The sequence below is a fragment of the Vicugna pacos genome, chromosome 2, assembly GCF_048564905.1.
Source record: "Vicugna pacos chromosome 2, VicPac4, whole genome shotgun sequence".
In the NCBI taxonomy this organism is placed as follows: domain Eukaryota; kingdom Metazoa; phylum Chordata; class Mammalia; order Artiodactyla; family Camelidae; genus Vicugna; species Vicugna pacos.
The window spans coordinates 90,788,470-90,811,011 of NC_132988.1; the positions used below are offsets into that span (position 1 = coordinate 90,788,470).

The window sequence follows — 22,542 nt, forward strand, 5'->3', positions numbered from 1 at the left end:
TTCTGTTAAGCATATTATGAATAATGGCTTTTTCTAGGCTCTACTATTTTAATCAACTGCAATTTTTATTACCTTTTTAAACGTCAAATCATCACAGCTTAGCCAGTGGGAGCTCTTTTCAAGTTGGTTTCTGAGTCCTGTCAACACCCTATTAGAACATTTCAAAGCATATTTGCTTGCTGGCAACAAAAATTTCAAGGCTTATCTTGAAATATCTCTTCCCCAAGGCATACACAGAATTAGCTCCTCCTAGAAGCACTGACATTTTTAGTTGAGTTTTACCATTTCTCTACAATAGCCCTACTTGAAATTTAACTCTTCACAAAACTATAATTAAACCTCCTTACTTTCATAATTTGATGAACTAAATAATTTTTACTATTCTTATTAATATTTATATAATCACTTGATTTTTAAAAATCTGTTGGTAAAAATTGTCTAAAAGACAGTGCTAATATTTTGAGTGATCTGTAACATTTTTATTCTGCTCTGATTTTATGCATTCAAATCCCATTTCAGCCCAATGTTTCTCATTATTTCCAGGAAGTTTCATGATTTTTTGTAATTTTTATACAGCTCTATTTCTAAAAGGTGTCATTGTCTTTAGTAAGTATTGTAATTGCTTTTCATTTACTTATGAGAGAAAATTTTTAAATCAACTACTTGACAAAGGCTAAGATATATACTTTATCCCTCCATACACAGAGACAAACATATAAAAATCTTTGGTAGTTCTTTTTTAATTCAAGTAAGAAAAGCATTATATCTGTAAATAACAAGGCAAATTAAAATTGGAAAACACTTTTCAGTTTTTACTTGGAGAAAAACTGAGATTCTGAGGCATGCAGAAAGGTATAATTCATCATGGAAGTTCAATATGTAAGCCCTCACAGAAAAAGCATCTTCAGATCTCTTTGATGATATTTATATGGGCAAAGATACCCTCCGGTGCAAGACTGATTGAAACTGATGCTTTCAACTCTAAGCTCAAATTAGGAAAAGGTCCCATAAGGATAGAGCAGCAATTCTCAATTAAAGATGCCTGATTGTTAGAGAAAATGATACTGATTATCTTGCCTCTGAATCTCAAATTAATTATGCAAGATAATTCTCTACGATTTAAGATTGCCTCTATTATGTGATTTATTAGAACTATCCTGAACCTTCTGGCCACTTAACATACGGCTTTTTAAAAGTAATTGAAAAATGTGTTTATTTAAAAGTTTTAAGGACAATAACTTGAGATGTATCATCTAGACACAGGAATACTTAAAACATAGGTTTAGCTTTGCCAAAACAAAGCTGCAGTTAGAATCTAAATTTTTCACTAAATCATCTAGTTTTTTTACAGTTTAAAAACCAAAAGTAATTTTGGCTGAATCTGAAATGATAAATAATTTGTCAAACTAATGGTGTGAGGTCCTATATTCATTATAAAGGGAAAACAAAGTGAAGAGATTGAATCTATATTAAAAGGTAGGCTTCCCTGAGATTGTTTCTATGCTAGTATTGCCAGTCAATAATTAAATACTTTGTTAGAGTACAAAATGTGATTTTTTTTTTTTGCCCTGAGAACTACCATATGAACCAGCAATTCCATTCTTCAGTTTATACCTGGAAAAAATAGAATACATGCACCCCAATGTTTATAGCAGCACTATTTACAATAACCAAGACATAGAAGCAAACCAAGTGTCTATCAACAGATGAATGGGTAAGAAGATGTGGTATAAATATACAATGGAATATTACTCGGCCATAAAAAATGAAACACTTTCCTCTGTAGAAGTATGTATGGAACTAGAGAATATTAGGCTTAGTGAAATAATTCAGAGAAGATAAATATTATATATTACTTATATGTGAATCTAAAAAAAATAACACAAATGAATCTATATGCAAAACAGAAAAAACTCACAGACAGAGAAAACAAACTTATAGTTACCAAAGGGGAGAGGGAAGGAGGGGAGAGACACATTAGCAGCATGGGATTAACAGATATAACCTACTGTACATGAAATAGATAAGCAATGAGGATTTACTGTATAGCACAGGGACTTATACCCAATATCTTATAATAACCTATGATGGAATATAATCTGGAAAAAAAATAAACAATGAACCACTATCCTGTACACTTGAAACACAATATTGTAGATAAACTATTCTTCAATAAAAATAAATAATAATAATCTAAATGAATAATTGCATCATGCTTTGCAATTTATTTTTAAACATTATCCTTACTTGAATTTCTTGGAAAAGCCCACTTTGTCCATAATGTATTTGTTTAGGAATTTTGCATCCATTTTCACAAGGAAGGATGACTTTTAATAATTCATTGTCAAAAAAATATTTATTTGATTTTAGCATCATGATAATTTAGCCTCATCAAATTATTTGTAAAATGTTAGTTGTTCTATTTTTCTGAAAGGATTATATGGCTTTGGATTTATTTGTTTCTTGACAATATGTTATATCTTGCCTTTTAATTGATCTAAATCTGTTTTATTTGTTCAGTTTTGGTTTTCATTTCAGCTTTTTTACAGGAAGGGGGAAAGATTTTTCATTACTGATCCAATTTCTTTAGAGGTGATAGGTCTATTAAGATTTTCTGGTTTTATTTCTACTTGATTCAGTATTGCTAAATAATTTTCTGTGTGAAATTGCCCGTTGCAAGTCAGTTTTTTTACATAAGATTGTTCATTGTTTACTGTATGTGTAATTTGATTCTGTATCTGTTGATTGGTCTTTTTCTCTCCCTTTTCCTTGATAAATTTCACCAGAGTGTGTATCAATTGTAATGAGTTACCTTTTTTTTTTTTTAACAACTTAAATCAATTTAGCCAGTTAGTTTGGCTTCATACAAAAAGGCAAAAAAATGGTAGGCTTTTTCTTGGTAATCTTTTTTTTTTTTTACTATTAAGCTTCTCATTTCCTGAAGTATATTTGTAATTACTCCGTGTTCAGTAGCCATGAAAAGAAACCAGTCTTTCATTTTTATGAAGTAAATTTTCATGTCTTCTTCATGGCCAGTAAGAGGTGATGTTTCCTCTTTTCAGTCTCTCCATGAATCTTTATTCACACGTTTTACATTTTTCTGAGTTGTTCCTTTAAACTCTTTCTAGGGTCTCTCCATATCTTTAAAATTTTGAAACACAGAACTTAATATTAAACTTTAAAACTACCTGCAATAGTATTTAAAATAAAAGAATGAGCTTAGGAACCCAAACACTCAATATGTCCTCTCCCTTTAACATTGCTTTAGGAGCCTTGAATAAGAAGGCTACGCAAAGTGGGTGAGTGGAGGTAAAGGCCTTCTTCACAGAGGACATCGTGACCCCAGATAAGCGTCCTCATTACCTTTTTTCTTACTAAGACCTCAGAGACTGCACTCTGATTTCTTGTCTGCTTCCACATAGTCCTTCCAAACAGAGTTTCCCATGATCCTAGACAGCTCCGAGCTTTCTGAGTTTTTGCAGATTTCCTATGGATTTGCATTGCAAAAACGATAAGGAAACTGACTGAGATGACCTTAACTAATCATAAAGGTTTAATATTTTCAATAAGTCACTGAGCAAAATGACTCCAACACTCCTAAGGCCTGGGAAGGAAACTCTGCCTCCAGCCCTTTTTCTCTCTCTTTCTTCAGGCTCTCTTTGGTTTTGGTGACACTGCACCTCGGCAGGCATGAGATGAACACATCTGCTTCCTAGGATTGCTAATTCTGGAAAGGACAATAAAAATTAATTATATCTACATTACATACATATCTTTTGGGGGGCTAATAAAGGAACACTAAGGACAAGTTAAAGATGGCACTGAATGCTTGGAATCACAAGGTCTGAGGTAAGTTTCCTCTACATTTTAGGAAATAGACTTTTATCTGTTTCTGTTTTTGCTTCTGCTTCATGAAAGTAAATTATAATGATCTTAGTCATTATTCCCAGACAAGGGACGACAATTTATGTTTCTTTCAAGAATCACTAACTCAAAAAAAAGAAAAATCAAAGTTCACAGAAGGAAACTAAGATATTAGGAAAGTATTTGTTTTTTAAAGAAAATTATAAAAAATGGGAATACAAATCCTTTCTGGAATAAGGCATGATTATAAATCTATAAATTAAAACATTTTAGTCATCGATTTTTAATGATAATAGGAAACAGAAAAAATATATTCAGTGAATATAAGTATAGTCTTTATCTAGGTTAGGAAGACAAAGAAAGGGTCACGGGTAGAAACAGAGAAGAAAGCAACAGAGATCAAGAAGATAGAGGGAGAGGGAAAATGGAGGAGAGAAAAAGAAAGATATAGACATGCTGCAAGAGACAGAAGTGTCCCCCATTAAAGGCTTTTTAAGCAATTACTGTTACAGGCTGTTAAAGCTGGGCAATGGTGTTGCCCCAATAGGATTAAACAAAAATGCCAAATTTTGAACTTTACTAAAGAGCCAAAGGACAATAAGCTATGAGCTGGAGGTTTCCCTTAATTTAAAGACTGCAATAAAATTTTAATATTCATTTAGAGAGAGAAATATGTATTTCCTACTCTATCATTTATAAATAAGTTTGGCTGCAAGTAAAGAAACCATGATTAACAGCAGCTTAAACAGAGTTTCTTTTTCCTTTACAGAACAAGAAGTTCAGGGGAAGGTGGTAGCTGGTGTTCACTGACTGCTCAGTGATGTTATTTCTCCTTGTTCCAGTGCCCTGGCCACATAGACCTTATCATCATCGTGGCCTCCTATTCACTAGATAGCTCCTGAACCAGCAGGCCTCATGCCAACAGGCAAGGGAAGAAGAATGGGACTAGAGAAAAGCAATAAAGAACAAGGCCACAGGGGGATCCCCGCTGTGCCTGTCCTTTCTCATCAGGGCAGCCACAACATCCTGGGCACCTCACTCAGCCAGCCTGCACTTATCTCTCACAGGCTGGTACCACATTCCACAGGGGATGTGGATGGGGAATGTGTGGTAAGCCACTCACAGTTTTACGAGTTCTATTTTGCCTGGGGTCATACTTTAATGAAGAGGACAATAGCTACGGTTCCCGTGGCAGTCCTGTTGCAGTGATCTGGTGGCAAAAAGAAGAGCTTCCTCCAAATGAAATTTTGTTCAGGGACAAATACATTTAGTCTTGCTATTGTAGTCAGTCATTCAAAGATACATTTCAGTTTGCACAAGATGTGTATCATAATCATATGAAAAATGCAAGCACAATGCATGAAATTTTTCCAATTCTGCCAAGTCTTTACAGCTTAAAATTTAAAATACTAAGCTGTTTGCTCCACGCAAAAATTTGATTCTTCAAGAATTTAATTTGTCATTTGAATCTCACAACAGAAGTATTTGCCCTTATGTATGTTTGGTGAATACAGTTGACCATGAATATTCTTATATCCTCTTATGAAGACACAGGAAAACACAGGCTAGGCAAATTACGTCTTCTCTTTCCAGATTATCTGGGTAATAAATATAATTCAAAATTTAGTATCCCTGATGATTAACATATATATGTATGTATGTATGTATGTATACACACACACACACATATACTAATGTATATATTTTTATATATATTATATATATTAGTATATATATGATGATTAGTATATATGTATATATACTAGTATATATGATTAGTATATATATATAAACTAGTATATACAGTTATATATACACTAATTTATAATATCTTATATATATATAATATGTATTAGTTTATATATACTAATCCATATGGACCAGTATATATGATTATATATATAAACTAGTATATATATTTTTATATGTAAATATATATAAATAATTTATGTATACATATAGATATAAACTAGCATATTTTAGCATATATATAATTATATATAAACTATCACAGGGTCTCAGGGATATAGTTTCATAAGTTTATGGCCCAGTATGTGTTTTAATATAATTTAGTATCTATCTTTAAAATTGTAGATATAATGTATCTGTATTCATGTATTCCTGGGGCAAAGGCATATTAGTCTATAAGGATAGCTACCAAATTTATCAAACGATTAAGAGTCGTGCTGTTTTCTGGGTGGTGGAGTGGAGGCATTTTGTGTTTGGGGGCACACGTGCACATGCACACTGGCACTATACTATGTATGATTATTTTTATCAAAATCCTCATTACATTTTATTAGAAATGTTTGCATGTCAGTCTCTTCCATTAGCCATAATCTCTACAAGGATTCAAGGATCTTGTCATTTATTTCTATATCCATACTTTCCAGAATAGCGCCTGGAAATTAGTAGGTGCTTGTTCTCAGAATGAAGTAATGACAGAGTGGGTTTGGTTTTGGACTTTCTCACTCAGGTCAGTCAGTGTCCATCTGTTTGTCCACGCACTCTAACCAGGATTTGATGATCTGTGTTCTTGTGGTTGTGCTAATGTGTTAGCAGTGTTGCCAAGTAAACACTGTGGTTCTACAAATATGAAGTCACGAGCCGCTGCAGCCGCTGACCTTCAACACACCCTGAAAGGCGTTCAGGGTGGAAAATTGGAACGAGGCATTCTGTGCTCTGAGAAGACTGGCACAAGCCTTCAGATAGTATTTTCAGGAGAAGATTCTATGAGCGCAATTTTTTGCATCTTCTCATACCTAGAAAAGCACTAAAATCATTGATGGAGACATCTGACCCTCATGACTAGCAGCAACCTTCTATGGACATGTGTGTTTGACTGCACGTATCCCCTTCCCCAAAATCATATATACTGACCTCCACCCACCTCTTCAGAGCAGTTCCTCCAAGCTCTCTGAGAGGCTGTCTCCCAGGCAGTGGTCCTCATTTGGCCCCAAATGAAACAACTCACAACTCTCACGTTATGCCTTCTTTAAGTGCTAACATAGTTTTGGAAGATAAAAGTAATGCATCACTCAATATCCTTCAGATGCCTCTAACAGTAACATAACATCACATTCCTAACATTGCCTTAGGTCCCATGATTATAGAGAACTTGATCCCAAATGCTGACCTATCACTATTGAGAATCTCATTGAATATTGCTCTAAATTACTGTTGACAGATACCAGTATTGACCTGTATCATCATTATTTTAATTTCCTATTCAGAAAAGATAGCATTTTTATCAACATTTCTTATAATTACTTGAAAGTAAAAGAACTACTTTAAAATATAAAACGGTCGGGTCTAAGACTTGATTTGATTTACAGGCTAATAAATGAGCCTGTTGTTCTTTCCTGGATGCTGGCAGAAGAGACAAAACTCCTGAGTCAGAGGCAGAGGGTTTTATTACTCAGGGCACAGCAAGCAGCTGGTGGATCAACATATTTACAAGGGTTCCTCTTGTCCCCAGATCTCACAAGGAGACAGAGAGGGGCCCAGATGCAGATATTTGCATCCCAGCTGAGAAACATTGAGACTGGGGAAACCCATCACTTTTACAGAAAGAAGTACACAAGTTTGCTCTTTGGAGGTAGAAAGAGATGCTACCTCATCTGTCTACATTACAACTGCATAAACATCCCTGAAAAATGGCCTCAGTAAACAGCATTAGGGCCTTACAATCTTAGCATACTCAGCAAGACATAGAGGACAGCAAGTGGCCTACAATAACTATCTCTCCCAAAAGAAATTATTATATAAGCAAAAATTATCAGTCAAAATTTGCACATTATGTATTCTGCAGTGAACATAGAACAAGCCTATTTCCATGCAGTTCAATGCTTTGGTTCCACCCGGTTTTTATCCGTACCAACTGTGACTAGAGCGAAGAGCTGATGAATGAAATGACAAGAAATGAGGCTGCAACCGAAGGAAGGGCCAGAAGATGAAGGATTTTACATAACATGATAAGGACATTGGACTTATCCAAAGAGAATAGGAGTTATCTGAGAGTACAAAGTGAGAGAAATTCAATTTGCTTTTTAAACAAATGGCATGGAAACAGGCAAAAACAGAGGCAGGATGGCTAATTTGGAGGCAGCTGAATGATTATGGACTGACCCAAAAAGCAGCAGTTAGGGTGCAGATAAGAATAGACTTCAGAAATATTTAAAAGAAATATTTAAAAATATTTAGGCTTCAATTGTATACAAGAGGTGAGGAAGAAGAACTTAAGAAAATTGTCCCAGTTTTGGCCTTGAGCAGCCACATAATGGTGGCACTATTTCCTAACATACAAAGTACAGAGAACACAGCAAACAGGAGAGTGAAAGCTTATAGCTCTTTTGATACTGTAGGTAGGCAGAGATGCACTGGGATGTCCGAGATGTCCATCAGAAGTTGGATGTGCAGATCTGATGCTTTAGAGATAAAGCTAGGCCTGTGCCGTGGAACTAAATGGTAACTGAAGTCATGAAAGAGAACAGGACCATGTGGGAGCAGATGAAGAATAAGAAGAAAACAAAGGCTCAGGTAAGAACCCTGAAGCACAACCACTCAAAGACAATCAAAAGTCTTAGAAGTCCAACCAGAAAGAAGAAAGTCAAGAATGCAGGATGCCATGGGAGCTAAAAGAATAGAATACTTCAAGAAAAGAGACATCAGAGTCAAATGCTATGGTGAACTCAACTTCAGAACTTAAACTGTTTATTAAACTGAATAAAGAAGCATTTATTTACACTGACGTGAGAAATTCCATTAGAATCGTGGAGGAATAAATCATATCAATAGAAAGAGAAGTAGAAGTGAGATGAAGAAAGGATGAATATGTGTGTGTAGGCAGCTCTTTCAAGAGGTGTAAAGTATAAATGGAAACTTTTGGTGTTTGTTTTGTTTGTTTTTTAATGATAAGAGAGATTTTAATACAGGAAGAAACCAATAGATAAGGATTGATTGCAGATGTGGGGGTAAGACAGGAGAGAGAATCAAAAGAGATGCTAAAGCAGAATTTCAAAAAGACAAAATCAAGACTGTCATGCAAATATAAAATGAAAATGTGTCAAAGATGTCCTTCAATTCACTAATAATGAGGTACCTAGTAAGATATTAAGACCAGCTCAAAGTGATTTGAATAGCAGGTTTATTTGTAAGTAATTTAATAAAGAAATGTAAGGATAAGATTTCTCAGTAAGTGCAAATTGACTAATATCCTGAAAAGTAAAAAAATGAAACCTTTGTAGCCATCTTTTTATCAAAGAGAAATCTTGGACAGACTTTGTATATATGTCACTGTAGGGCATAGTGCACAAATGAACCACGCATGTAACTTCACTAAGTCTGGGAAATCTCATTCATAATAAATTGTGAGCTGAACAAAGCACATTCCCGTAGATAACCCTTGGGTGGACCTGCAAAACAATGACCTCATATGACAGTAACGGGACTTTCTGTTCACCTTTTGGCCTCATTTCCAACTTTTGCATGATTTCTCTTGACAGAGAATAGTTGCTGAGGAGGTAGGAGAGGAAGTGTGTCCCTCAAGGTAGTGGCAAGGAGCAGAAACGTTAAAAAAAAAAGTGAGTTTAGTGAGTTAATGAAGAATCCACTTATGAAATTATGGACAGAATTAAGAAAAAGAAACCAAAGATGATGACATGCCACTGGGATCAGCAACAGGCAGCTCCACTAGGTCTGATAATGGTGCCAACAGTTAACATTACCCATTGAGACATGTAGCTGTAGGAACAGACTTCCCAGTGTAAGTGCCGTGGACTTCATCCACTGCCAACCTCTCAGCCTGGGAAGAAGGAGAATAAAGGAATGAATATTCCTCATTTTCCTGCTCACTGATCTCTGGTGACTTCCACTGGCTAAATCCAATCTGGGGGAAGAGTATAGCTCAAGTGGTAGAGCACATGCTTAGCATGCACAAGGTCCTGGGTTCAATCCCCAGTACCTCCTTTAAAAACAAACAAACCAACCTAACTACCTCTCTCCCACCAAAAAAAAATTGAATTAAATAAATAAATTTTATCTGACACCAGAGGGCAAAAGAGCCTTTATGTAGGTCCTCTAGATCACTCTCCTGGGACATAAAGCAAGGCAGAAAATTGTGGAAAGTGGACACAGAGGGGCTGATGGAGAATATCCAGCTCAGGAAGAGAGCTAGAGCTTTGAGGGAAAGATCAGCCTTTGAGATGAGAGATGCCATTCAATTGTAACAGGAGGATAGAAGGGTGATGAGTGTAGTTATAAGGTTGTTTGTATGTTGAAAGGAATTTAAGGAGCTTCTCACAAAATGAATTGAATTTTCTTTATTATCTTTAAATTAAAGTCATTGTAAGTCATTGTATGAGGGTGGAGTTGACAGCAACAAGGTTGATGGGGTTGGAGCTTTGAGAAAAGAGAAGTTTGGAATGGCTCCCATAGAGGAGTATAGAGGAAACTGACCAGATAAATTGTGGTAAGAATTTTTGGAGATGGGGGATGGGAGGTGGGGACTTAAGTGTAAAGAACATGAATTCATAGTGAAACCCATCTTCAGCTTTGATTTTTCTCCAAAATTCAGCTGCTGTCTCACTTCCTTCATGACGTCTTCTGTGTTCTCTTCAGCACAAGCACAAAGGAACAATGACTGATTAATTGGTACCACACCAAAAAGATCCTCTTGATAGATTCTAATATTCATGGATGTAGTGTCTCATCACATTCTGATTACAAATTCATACATTCTTTTATTGTTTTTCAGGAAAGGAAATGGATGGTCAATGGTTATGATTGGAATGAACCCATTTCGTAAACTGTGTTGACCAAGATTATTTCAAGTCAATGTGAAATCAATAAACTTTGTATCACTATTTGTATTATCTTTCATAAATTAACCGAATAAGCAAAAGTTGCTCAGTGTATCAAATGTTGCCACTGGTTATAAGAGAAGGAAGCATGGCATCCAGCAATATTCCATAACACTAACTACTGGAAGTATTCATAAAATACTGACTAGATTATGATGCCTAATGAGTTAACAAAGTGAATTTCCTTTATCATGTTACAACTTTAGATGTTACATCCTTTATAAGTCTTTTAAAACAGAAATCCAGACTGATGTAAAAGGCAAGGCAACAGTTATTTCAAAAGAAAGATGTTGAAATGCAGGGTATATTCAAACTAACTGGATAGCAATGTAGGGTGATTTGCTTTGTGCTAAAGTATAACCACACAGCTCCATAAGATACATGTTGGAGCTTCTGTAACTAGCTGCTACCACCACTCCCAGATCTCTTTGGCAATTATTACACATTGCTGTAACATCTACAACAACAGCATCTCTCAATAGCAAATACCTCCTACTTGCAACCTTTCCATTTTCTCTATTTAAATTAAGTCTTTCCCTAGATCATTTCAACAAAGAATTTCATTTTAACAACAAAGAATTTGTTGAAACATCATGGTAGGCAAAGACTTGTACTTTGAACTCACTGAGGCTGTATCTGAGTCTCAATAAATGTCATTTTCACTTTCTATCATGTATTTTATAGATTTTTATACATGCCCCTCTCTTCTTTACCAGATTATAAATTCTTTATGTGCAAGTTCTCTATTATTCACCATTATGTATCTTGTGGAAATAGCACATTATCAGTTCTTGTAAGCATTTGGTAAATACTTGATGAATGAATAGATGGATGAATAAATGAATACAAAAGAAAATTAAATGGTCTGTTAATTAACAGATATTTAAAGACTCTCATCTAGTTATCAACTGAAAGGGAGATGCAGTAAACGCTATTGCTAATTGTTTTGCTAGGAATATCAGCTGAAAACAGTATTCTTCAATGTCTATGTCATAAATCAATTAGAAATCTAAAATGATAAAAACATAAAGCATAAACTCCTAATTTTGTTCTACAGATGAGGCCATGGAAAGATTAAGAGGTTTACAAAAGCATTTACATAAATGCTCATAGCAGCACTATCCATAATACCTAAAAAGAAGGGAAAACTCAAATACCTACCAACTGCTAAATGGATAAATAAAATGTGATATATCAATATAATGGAATATTATTTGGCAATAAAAAGGCATGAAGTACTGATACATGTTACAGCACGGATGAACATTGGAAACACTTCATTAAGTGAAATTTATACAAAATCTCCAAAATGGGCAAATCTATGGAGACAGAAAGTAGTTTAGTGGTTAACAGGTTTGGGGGCAGAGTGAACAGAGTAACTGCTATTAGGTTTCTCTGTGGATAATGAAATGCTCCCTAATTAGATTAAGACAATTGTATAATTCTGTGAATACATTATGAAACATTGAATTGTACACTTCAAATGAGTGGATGAGATAGGATATAAATGATATTTTAATAAAGCTATTTTTAAGAAGTAAAGATTAAGTGGCTTGTTCAAAATTACATGAGTTATTAGTGAAGTTAGAACTGTAATCCACATTTTCCCAACTAGGACAATTCTTTTTTTTCACTTTGCTGTTGTCCTGTGTGTAACACAGTTGGTTTTTTCACTCCCTTATTTTCTAAAAATCTTCACTTCTTTTTTGCCATTTTTGTATTTGTATTTAGTCCTCTTTCTTTCCTCCCATTTCTTAACTTCCTCAAGAGTTCTCACGCTGTCCTTTCCAGCTGTTAAATAACTTCCATGTTAATAATCACGACTCAGCTTTATTTCTTATTTGGCTGCACCTCAGATCCTATTAATCTATTTCTTCTGCCAAAGGGACATTTGGGACTAAGCATATGAAACTTGATGGGCAAGACTTTGGAGAAGATGACTTTAACAGGACGTGAGCAGCAGGTGGGAAACCACTGAACAAAAGAATGATTCTGTTGATGGAATCTTATTACAGTCATAGAAATGAGAGACCTGCAAGGGTTGTTTAACTTGATACTCGTACCCAGGAGATTGACTTACAGCTGGTGTGTGAGAAATGCCATTTTCCAGATGACTTCCTCTCCTGTTACAAAGTCTGGCTACAGCCCCTGCAAAGTGCTGGATCTTCTCCATGTTCGGGTGTTTGAGACACTTATCTTGTCTTTCTCCTCTCTGCTGTCTTTTTCCACTCATCTTTTTTTAATTGTAAATATTCTACTATAGGAAGATTCATTCTTCTCCAATGAGTTCCATGTCTTTCTGAATACGTGTGCAGCCACTGGGATAATCCCAGCAGGGACTGAGAGAAGGCATAGGTAAATGGTGGTTCACACTACTAAAGAAAGTCATCAGGTAACACATTTTCTCTCTGCAGGACATGACTGGGTAGCTCCCTCAAATTTAGGAAATAAAAATGGACATCTCCTTGTCCATCATTGTCAGTCTCTAGCAATGTGATTAAATGTGATTAGCAGGTGACTTTTTCTTTTTTTCCAAATGCAAACATCCAATATGAATCTTTCACTGGTTTAAATTGCAAATTAGATTTTTTTCATTTTTAAAAACATTTTCTGGTGGCTTTAAGCAGCTTTTATTCACTTACTGTCCACAATTATTATTCATTTTCTATTAACCCCAAATTATTTGGGTCAATTGTGCGAAATTTTTTTGTGCAAAATTTTTGTGTGAAAATATGTTAACATTGATAAATTTGTGTCATTCAACCCAACATATAGTAGTAAAATATATAGTACAACTTGTTATAAACTGTGGAGTAAAGAGGAGAAAACAGAGAAGAAAAAAAATTGTTCTGGGTCCAAACATAGAAGTAACACTTCAAAGTGGAGCCGTGATGTGACCCTATTCCATTTCACAAAGTTAAAAGGGAAGGAGTATAGGAAGCAGACAGTGTTAGCTGCCTGCCCAACAGCCATTTTCTCCCCTCTCTCTTGCTACAGAAGCCCACTTACGTTTGGGTTGACAATGCGCCCTGCCCCAAGGACTGAATCATAGATTAGTCTTACCAATCATGACCTTAATGTTTCCTTTTGATTCCTTCCTGTTTCAGATAATGGTGTGTCACAATGATGCTTAGAACGTCAGCAGCCATCTTGCCACCATGATGCAATAAAGGAGGGCAAAAATTAAACGTGCTCAAGAAAAGAAAGGTGCAAAGACATTGGGTCCTTGATGACATCCCTGCACTGATGAACTAGATATACTGCCTCCTCCAGACTCTGTAATATAAGAGAACAAAACGTCCAAAATGCTCAGTTGGGTGTTTATTAATTGCAAACCGACATATCCTAACTGAAACAGTGTGAGCATTTATATACCATCAAGAACACATATGATGTTCGAGATTATAAAAAAAATTAAGCCTTGGATCAGGCTTAGATAAGAAGCCTTTTCGTCAAGCTCAACTGCCCTCTCTGAGTGGGAGGGGGCGCTTCTTTTCCTCATATGCCCCTCTGGACAGCATGACTGTGGTGAAGGGCACAGTTATGGCTGAGCAATGAATACCATGCTGAGTCCTCTCTGAATCTTGAGGTGTAATTGACAAGGACCATCCTTTAAGAAAATAATGGATGACTATTAAGATTTTAGAAATTTTCCACAAGAAGACAAGCTGTCTGATGATCTTATTTGATAATCGCTTTTCAAATTTACACTTCTGGTTATTAATACACAGCAAAGACATACTTAAGGACATAAAAGGAGAGGACACATTTCACATTTACAAACAAATCCTGGTTGAGGAGCAGAGCTGGAGCCTGGGAATGTGTAGCCATGCTAAGAGACACCATCCTACTCCCTGCGAGCATCCCTCAGGTGTGCCCTCAGCCACACATTTATTCAATAATGAAAAAATAGTATAAAAAGTGGCAACACATGAAACACCAGTTTTTAGACATCTGCCTTGATTTCCTGAGTAGGGAGTTTATAAAAGAAATACAGTAACTATATCCTCCTATCATTTTTCTATTAACACTTTGATCTTCAGGGGTTTTCTCAGCAACCAAAACACAGTCTATCAGAATCATTAACTAGCTGATGTTAAGCTTATAATCATGCAGCCAGCAGTTACTGAGCACCTACAATATATCAGGGACTGTATCAAGTACTGAAACACTGAGGTGGAAGGTGTGATTCTCACCATCAGTTTCCACAGATGAAAAGGAAACCTAGTTATGTACCCAAAAGTGACATTATGGTAGAGTGCTATCACAAAACTTTGGGGACAGAGAAGAGAGATTCAAGATGCAGCTGGGGGTGTCTGGGAAGGCTTGGGAAAGTAGAAACTTGAACAGAAACTTGAAGGGCTAATTAGAATTGTCTAGATGAGAAGAGGATATTTACCAGCAGATGGAACTGGATGTGCAAAAATTGCAAGGCAATAGAGAAGCAAAGAGTTAATTTTGGCAGGCTCAGTGAGCGATCCCTGTGAGGGAGAAGCAGCAGATGGGAAGGGAAGGACTTTTTTGGCTGCAGGGAAAATTTAATCCCAAGGGAGATAGGAAGCCCTTGGGGGATTTTAGGCAAAGAAGTAAAAGATCTTTCTGGCAGCTTAGGGCAGAATGGATTAAAATGAAGAGAGTCTGGAAGTAGAAAGTAAGTAATCTCAACAAAAAATTACAACAGTGGCATTGGGTATGAATCAAGAAATATCAAGAGAGAGTCTGAAGGATTTAGCAGTCAATTGATTTTAAGGGTATCAGCACCACGGAGGGTTTGAGGATAACTCACAGATGCCTGGCAACCAACTGGGATGGATCGTTATGACATCCTTTAGGATATGTAATAAAGATGAGTTGGTTTTTGTGGCAGGGGAGGGGGGAGAAGGTGGTAACAAATATACTTTTCACAGTGTCAAATCTGAGGTGTTCATGGTTTATTCAAGCAAAGCTGTCCAACAGATCAGAGGCTCCTAAGCTTTCAGATCTCACACACCAGCAAAATTTCCAAATAAATATGTGGAACCAATTTAAGACTGCCAATTTTTCATTTTGCTAAATCAGGATATGTTTTTTAAAAAAACTATCATCCACTAATATCAATATTTCATTTTTATTAAAGGATATTCCAACAGCAAAAATTAAAGAATGAATCTTAATATAAAAGGCAACATATTAAATTAAGTAAACTTGACTTCATTTTAAAACTCTACTAAAATGGCCTTACTTTTTATTTCAATTCTCCTTTACCAACATAATCCCCTCATCACTGACTCACAACAGACCACAAACTGTCACTTAAAACCACTGAAATAGATTGTACGTACAGAGGTTTGGGGCTCAACAGAGGAGCGTTAGCTGAAGATCTAAAATCATAAGCATGTTATTTGAAATTGACAAAATGGATAATCATAAGTACTATTTATTCACCACCTTTAAGTGCCCAGCACTATGGTAAGGGCTTTACATAATTTCTCATTTCAAAATGTCAACTGGGAGGTAAGAGACTCATTTTTTCCGATGAGGAAATTGAGACTGAAGGTATCAAGTTGCACAAGATCACAAAGCAGGAAATGGCAGAGCCAGTATTCAAAGTTCCTTTAGCTCAAAGCCCAGTGCTTCTAAGTGTGATGTTAGATTGCCACCTTAGAAAGAATACATAGAATGATAGAGCATCAAGGATGGAACTCTGACGAATACTGACACTCAAGATGAAGCCCCAGAAGAAAAGAGCCTAGAAAAGGAAAATAAATTGGGCCACGTAAAACAAAAGAGAGAATTTCCCAAAGAAATGTGTTGTCAAAAAGTCCAAATGTCACGGGAAAGTAAGGTAAATATAAATTAAATGTGCATAAAAATCAATCTATCTATCTATCTATCTCATCTATCTATACAAATTGAGGCCAAAAATATTATACATAGCATTTTCTTGTGAACAAAACCTATTAGTAATCCACGTCCGTCCTGCTGACTCTTTCACGTGCTCAGCAGTCACTCAGTTACTAGGATCGGGAACTTACTCTAGAACTCATGTATCTGAGCCCTTTTGCAAGTCTGTAACCAACCTGCATCTCCTTCTGGAAATCCTTGTTGCCTATTGTAAGGGGCTTAAACCTGGTTGAACAGCTGGATTAGCTAGCATGTGAAGTCTTGACCCTGGCACTTAAATAAATCTTTCAGATCAAATCAAAGCACATTCAAATTTATATGATATCTATGACACAGGATGAGTGTCTCCAACTAGAAATAGTTTTTTTTTTAATGTAATTCATAATTTAGGAACTCTGGATATAGAGTAATATGTTTGTTACAATCTTACAGCCTGTTATGAAATTTCTGTTATAAAAGCTGCTTCTAACAGGCACAAAGATTCAAAATGCAATTTCAATATACTATCACCAGGAGGCACTGAGACATTAATATAATGGTTTGGTAATTATAAAACTAGGAAACCTTGTGGGTTCAAAATTTCCCTAAAGGACACAGAGCAAGTATATTATCTTGTAACTCTGGTTCTCCTACAGCTTTAAGACTAAAAATTTATAATCTAGGTGACCAAACTTAAATTATTTTAAAAAGTGCTCCTATCACCATTAAGACAAAAAAAGTCATCAAAATTCATTGTTCAAATTTCATAGGTCTAATGTTTTCAAAATTCATCTTCTATCAAAAGGAGTTTCTAATATTTTGACAAACTGTGGTAATTAGCAATTAAATTAGCACTAAATCTATCACAAAGTTTTGTTACAGAACATTATGATACTCTACATACTGAAATAATGATTTATTTTAAAGTTCCCTAGCCTATTTTCCAAGGACCTCCAAGCTTTGACCCTAACCCACCTTTCTAAGCTTATCTCTGATTATCCCCACATGGCCATAAAGACCAACAAAACTGGGCAATTCTCACTTCCTTGACAAATCCCTTATTTCTCCACATTAATTTTTTTACAGAATAACTTCATCATTATGCTTTGGAAGAAACTGCTTGGGTTCAAGTTTCTCAGCATTATTTTGACACAAACCTCAAACATCAGTATCGATTTATCTGTAAATACTTCATTGTATACCTTTAAATATAAGGGTCTTTTTTTTCAAACACAGTCATGGTGTCATTCACTATCACATCCAAATTATTAACCATAATTCCTTAATATCATCAAATAAACAGTCAGTATCCAATGTCCATGACTGTCTTGTACATTTTAAACTGTTCAGTTTGAATCAGGATTCAAATAAGAATCATACATTGCATTTGACCGTTTCTTAAATCCCTTAAGATTTTTCCATGCCCAACTTTCCCCTATTGAAATTTGTTAAAAAAAAAATTGTCCAATAAATTTTCTACACTGTAGATTTTAATGGCTGCTTCCCCACGTTGTCTTTTAACATGTTCGTCTATCCCCTGTATTTCCCATAAGCTGGTAGTTAAATCTAGAAGCTTGATCTGTTTCAAGAATTCTGGCAAGAATACTTAGAGGTGGTGGTGTATATTTCTATCAAGAAGTATGTAATATTTAGTAGTTTCTCTTCTTGTGGTGGTTACCACTATAAACGATCATTTCCTAGACCCATGATATCACTGAAGGTTCACCAACAGGTGATAATCCCATCCTATTGTTCCTTTTTTCTTTATTGACTGTCATAATTTTATAGAGAGAAACTCACTCTCATAAACCATTTGACTGTCCTGAGATATAGTTCATAGGGAAAAGGTGACTAAATGCTTGAATCTTTCAATGGGGAGAAAATTTCTGAAGTTGATTTCTCATGTAATAAACTGCCACTAATGGAGAGGTTTAACGTGCCCACACTCGCCTGAGAGCTCGTTAGAGGAGCTTCACTGGTACGACTGAAGCAGCTTCATATGTACGCAGGATGAGAACCCAGTGACTGGGGTCTGACTCCCACCTGACAGATATAAAGAGCTGGAGGCAAGGTGATTAGCTGTTGATGAATGAACCCAAGGACTGTGAGGTCTACCTCTACTCCAGAGCTTATCAGGTCAAAGGGTACATCAAGGATTCCAAGGCATCCAGATACGGGTCACGCACCAAAGAGAGAACCTATGAAGGTTTGTATTATGTCCTACCCAGCAGAACCCACTAGGAAGGGCCATGGGACTTACATAAATGGCCTGCTAGATTCCTAGCAGCTGAGGAGAGAGTGAGAGGAGTGGGCATCACTTACTACAAGAGAACAACAAGTGAGAAGTTCCTAAATATGTGATCGGGGTCTCTGAGAACCTCATGAGAGAAAAGTTCATCTTTAAACATTTGCTGAACCCAGAGAGTTTAAAGTCCTAGTAAGTCATTTTTAAGTCTTTGGTTAACAAAACAGACAGTCTGTTCAGTATGGTTATGGATTTTTTTTTCTCTTCCACAGTATATGCATTTGGCTATATACCAAAGTATTAACTGTGATTGTGGCTGAGAAGTAGGATCTTTTTCCTACTGAAAGAGTAGGATGTTTTTTTCCAGAAGTTCGACTATTTTTATAAGAGCAACAATTAGGTTAGAGGGAGTTATTGTTTAGGAAATGAATGAGTAAACATGTCCAGGCAACTAATGGCCTATGTCTTGGCTTATAGATATTTTCATATTGATTTTCCTGGTTCTCACCCCGCTATGCCCCAGGCTATTTGAAAAGCTGCAGCTAAAACCCATCCTCTGCTTTGACTATTTTCTGCCCAGTCATTGTATGCTTCAGCAAAATTCTTGCTGACTTCCTTAATGGCCTTCTGGGGTTGGAAGAGCAACTTCAATAAAAGTACAGTGAACTGAGTGATGGGACCAAGCCATTAACAAAACTCTAATCTTGTTGTAGATCTTACACCATATTACGTTAGGATAGCCCCTCTAACTTTTAACATATTTCTATATGTATTATTTAACTGATTTAATAAATAGGTGTTTACATTTATCAAATGCTTTTTCTGCATTAATTTAAATAGCCTTATTATTTTCTTTTTCTTCTTTGTCTATTAATATGGCAAATTCTCTGTTGAGACCTGGGATTACTGGGATAACCTTGATCTGAATAATGAATTACTGTTTAATAATCAAATGTTTGATTAGCTAATATTTAATTTAGAACATTGAAGTGTGCATTAACAAGTAAAATTGAGCTATAATTTTCTTGTAATTGGCTTTATCTGGTATTGGAATCAAGACTGTACTAGTAAGCTCATTAAATAAGCTGATAGTGCTTCTTTTCTGGAAATAAATTTGTAAGATTAGTTTTTTCTTGAAAATTTAGTAGAAATTCCTTGTGAAGCAGACTGGGGGCTACAAAGTTTTGGTAAGAGGAAGGTCATTTTAATGTCTGTATTGCTTACTGACCTATTCAATTTTTCTAATTTGGGCACTTTATATCTTTCCAAATAGACTTCTAATGACTTTTAATGACTTCTTATAAGTTATCAAGTTATCAAGCAAAATCTTATATAGTTATTCATAATATTGTTTAGTTAAATTATGTCATATCTGTAGTTATTTTTTTTCATTGTGTGTGTCTGTTTTCATTTGGTTTTTCTTTTTCTTGCTCAGACTCTTAGCTTTGTTAACATTTTATAGTTTTAACTCTTTATCAATTTCTCCTTTATTATTAATTCCTCCTTCCTTGTTTATTTCAGTTTGTTTCTTTGGATTTCCTCTGTTACATTTTCAACTTCTTGAATGTTTAGCTTAATCATTTTCCAACTCTCTGTGTTCTGGTAAATTTATTTGAAACTATACATTTCCATCAAAGGACTGTTAGCCATGTCTTACAAATACGACAAATGAAACTTTATTGTTGTTTGAGTCCTAAAATTTCATAATTCCCTTCATGATCTTCTTTTTAGCCCAAGGATTGTTTATTAATATAAAACTGCCATTCAGGATTATATAAACTATACTAATTTTCTTTGTTAAAATTTCTAGCGTTAATCAATTGTGATCAGAGAATGTAGTTCATACAATACCGATCCCTTGGAATGTATTGGGGCTCCCTTTGTGGCCTAGTAAGTTTTCCATGTGAGAACACATTTTGTAAATCATCTGCGTGATCACTTTTATTCTCAGTTGCTTCAGTACTAAGTTGTGTTTTGTGCATATGCATTCTGTGTCTATGTACACTTTTTGGGAGGCACAATTCAACCCAGGACACATGGCAAAAGGGACTTTGCAGATGTGATTAACTTAAAAATATTGACATGGGATATTGTCCTGCATTATCCAGGTACCCAGTGTCATCACACAGACCCACACAGACACACACGCACACACACATAAATGCACACATACGTACATCTACATATATAAAACAGTTCAAGCTTTTTTATTGCAATACTCAGTTCTTCTGCGTCTCTATTTAGTGTTCATCTGATTTATTTATCAGTTTACGAGGGAAGTATGTTAAAATCTCTTGCAACATATGTTGATATATATATTTCTCTCTACCATTATGCCATTGTTGCTTTGTATATTTTGAAGCTATATTGTTAAAACATCTATACAAGTGCTGTTTTGCTCTATTACTTTCTTTACCAGTAAATGTCACCACCACCATTTTTTCAATGCAATATGTTTTGCTTTGATGTACCTGGAGTCAGATATTAAGATTGCTACTCTTTCTTTCAGTTCTTATTGGCCCATATAATTTTGTATCCTTTCATTTTCAAATTTCTTGTATCTTTTGCCTAAGTTGAATCTAAATATGAGCTATTGATTTTTCATGTTTTATTTTTTAATATCATCTAAATATCTATCTTTTACTTGGTGAGATGACCAATTTACATCTATTAAATTATATATTTGGACTATTTTTTTTAATATTTTCCAATATTGTACCTTCCCCATTTACCTTTTTTCTCCTTTCTCACGTTCCATTAATTAGATCAAGTTTTCTTCTCTGATGCGTATCTACAGCATTGCTATTCAGAAGTCTGATACCAGATCGTTTCTATGGCAGTTGATCTGTTCTTTCTCTATGAGCTTTTGAATTTCTCTTTGTATAAATACAGTCAACTTTTGGTACAATGTGTCTAAATGTAGAGTTCCCCCATATATAACCTGTGTGGCACTCTCTGAGCCCTTTAAATCTGAAATCTTACATCCTTCTTTAATTCTCAGATGTTATCATAACTATGTTGTCCCTTCTATTGCCTCTGCCCCTTCTGGAAGGGCTTGGTATACAAATTTAAGGGCTTATACTTCCGTTCTACATTTTCCTCCTTCTTCATTATTTACTGCTCCTTCTGAAATTTCTGACTCCAGTCTTCCTGATCACAAACTCATTGTTTAGCTCTAGTTACCCCACTATTTATTTCATCTAACTGGTTATTTATGTCAATTCTTTTTCATAGTTAATATAATATTCCTACTTGGTTCTTTTTGTTGTTGTTAATTTGTGTTATCAGCATTCTCCTGTGGAAGGCTGAATATTGGCCCCCCCAAATATGTCCACATCCCAACCCCTGGAACCTGTGAATATATAACCTTACATGTGTATTCGTTTCCTAGCACTGTCATACCAAAGTACCACAACCTGGTTGGCCTAAAACAACAGAAATGTATTCCCTGACAGCTCTGTAGGCTAAGCAGCTGAAATCAAGGTGTCAGCAGGCCATGCTGTCTCTGAAGACTCTAGGAGAGTCTGTCCCATACCTTTCTCTTTGCTTCTGGTCTTGCCCACAGTCCTTGGCATTTCTTGACTTCTAGGCACATCATCTCAGTCTCTACCTATGTCATCAAATGGTATTCTCTCTGTGCACCTGCGTTCAAATTTCCCTCTTCTTACAAGGATATCAGTCACTGGACGAGGGCCAACTCTAATCCAGCAT

General features: G+C 35.5%; 1 protein-coding gene and 1 long non-coding RNA gene across 5 annotated transcripts in view; one reads left to right on the forward strand and one right to left on the reverse strand.

Moving 5' to 3' along the window:
- Positions 1–22,542, reverse strand: part of GRXCR1 (glutaredoxin and cysteine rich domain containing 1) — a 298,219-nt gene that overhangs the window by 206,571 nt on the left and 69,106 nt on the right. Inside the window, exon 1 of one of the 4 annotated variants that reach the window (XR_012061910.1) lies at positions 13,788–13,888. The exons of the other annotated variants lie outside the window; for them this stretch is intronic. The gene's annotated coding sequence lies outside the window, so the exon portion shown is untranslated. Of the gene's footprint in view, positions 1–13,787; positions 13,889–22,542 lie in introns of those variants that run through there. 4 annotated transcript variants of the gene reach the window in all.
- LOC140687520 (uncharacterized) lies at positions 12,762–14,036 on the forward strand. The gene is made up of 2 exons (XR_012061912.1): positions 12,762–12,969; positions 13,832–14,036. It is a non-coding gene; the product is annotated as an uncharacterized lncRNA (long non-coding RNA).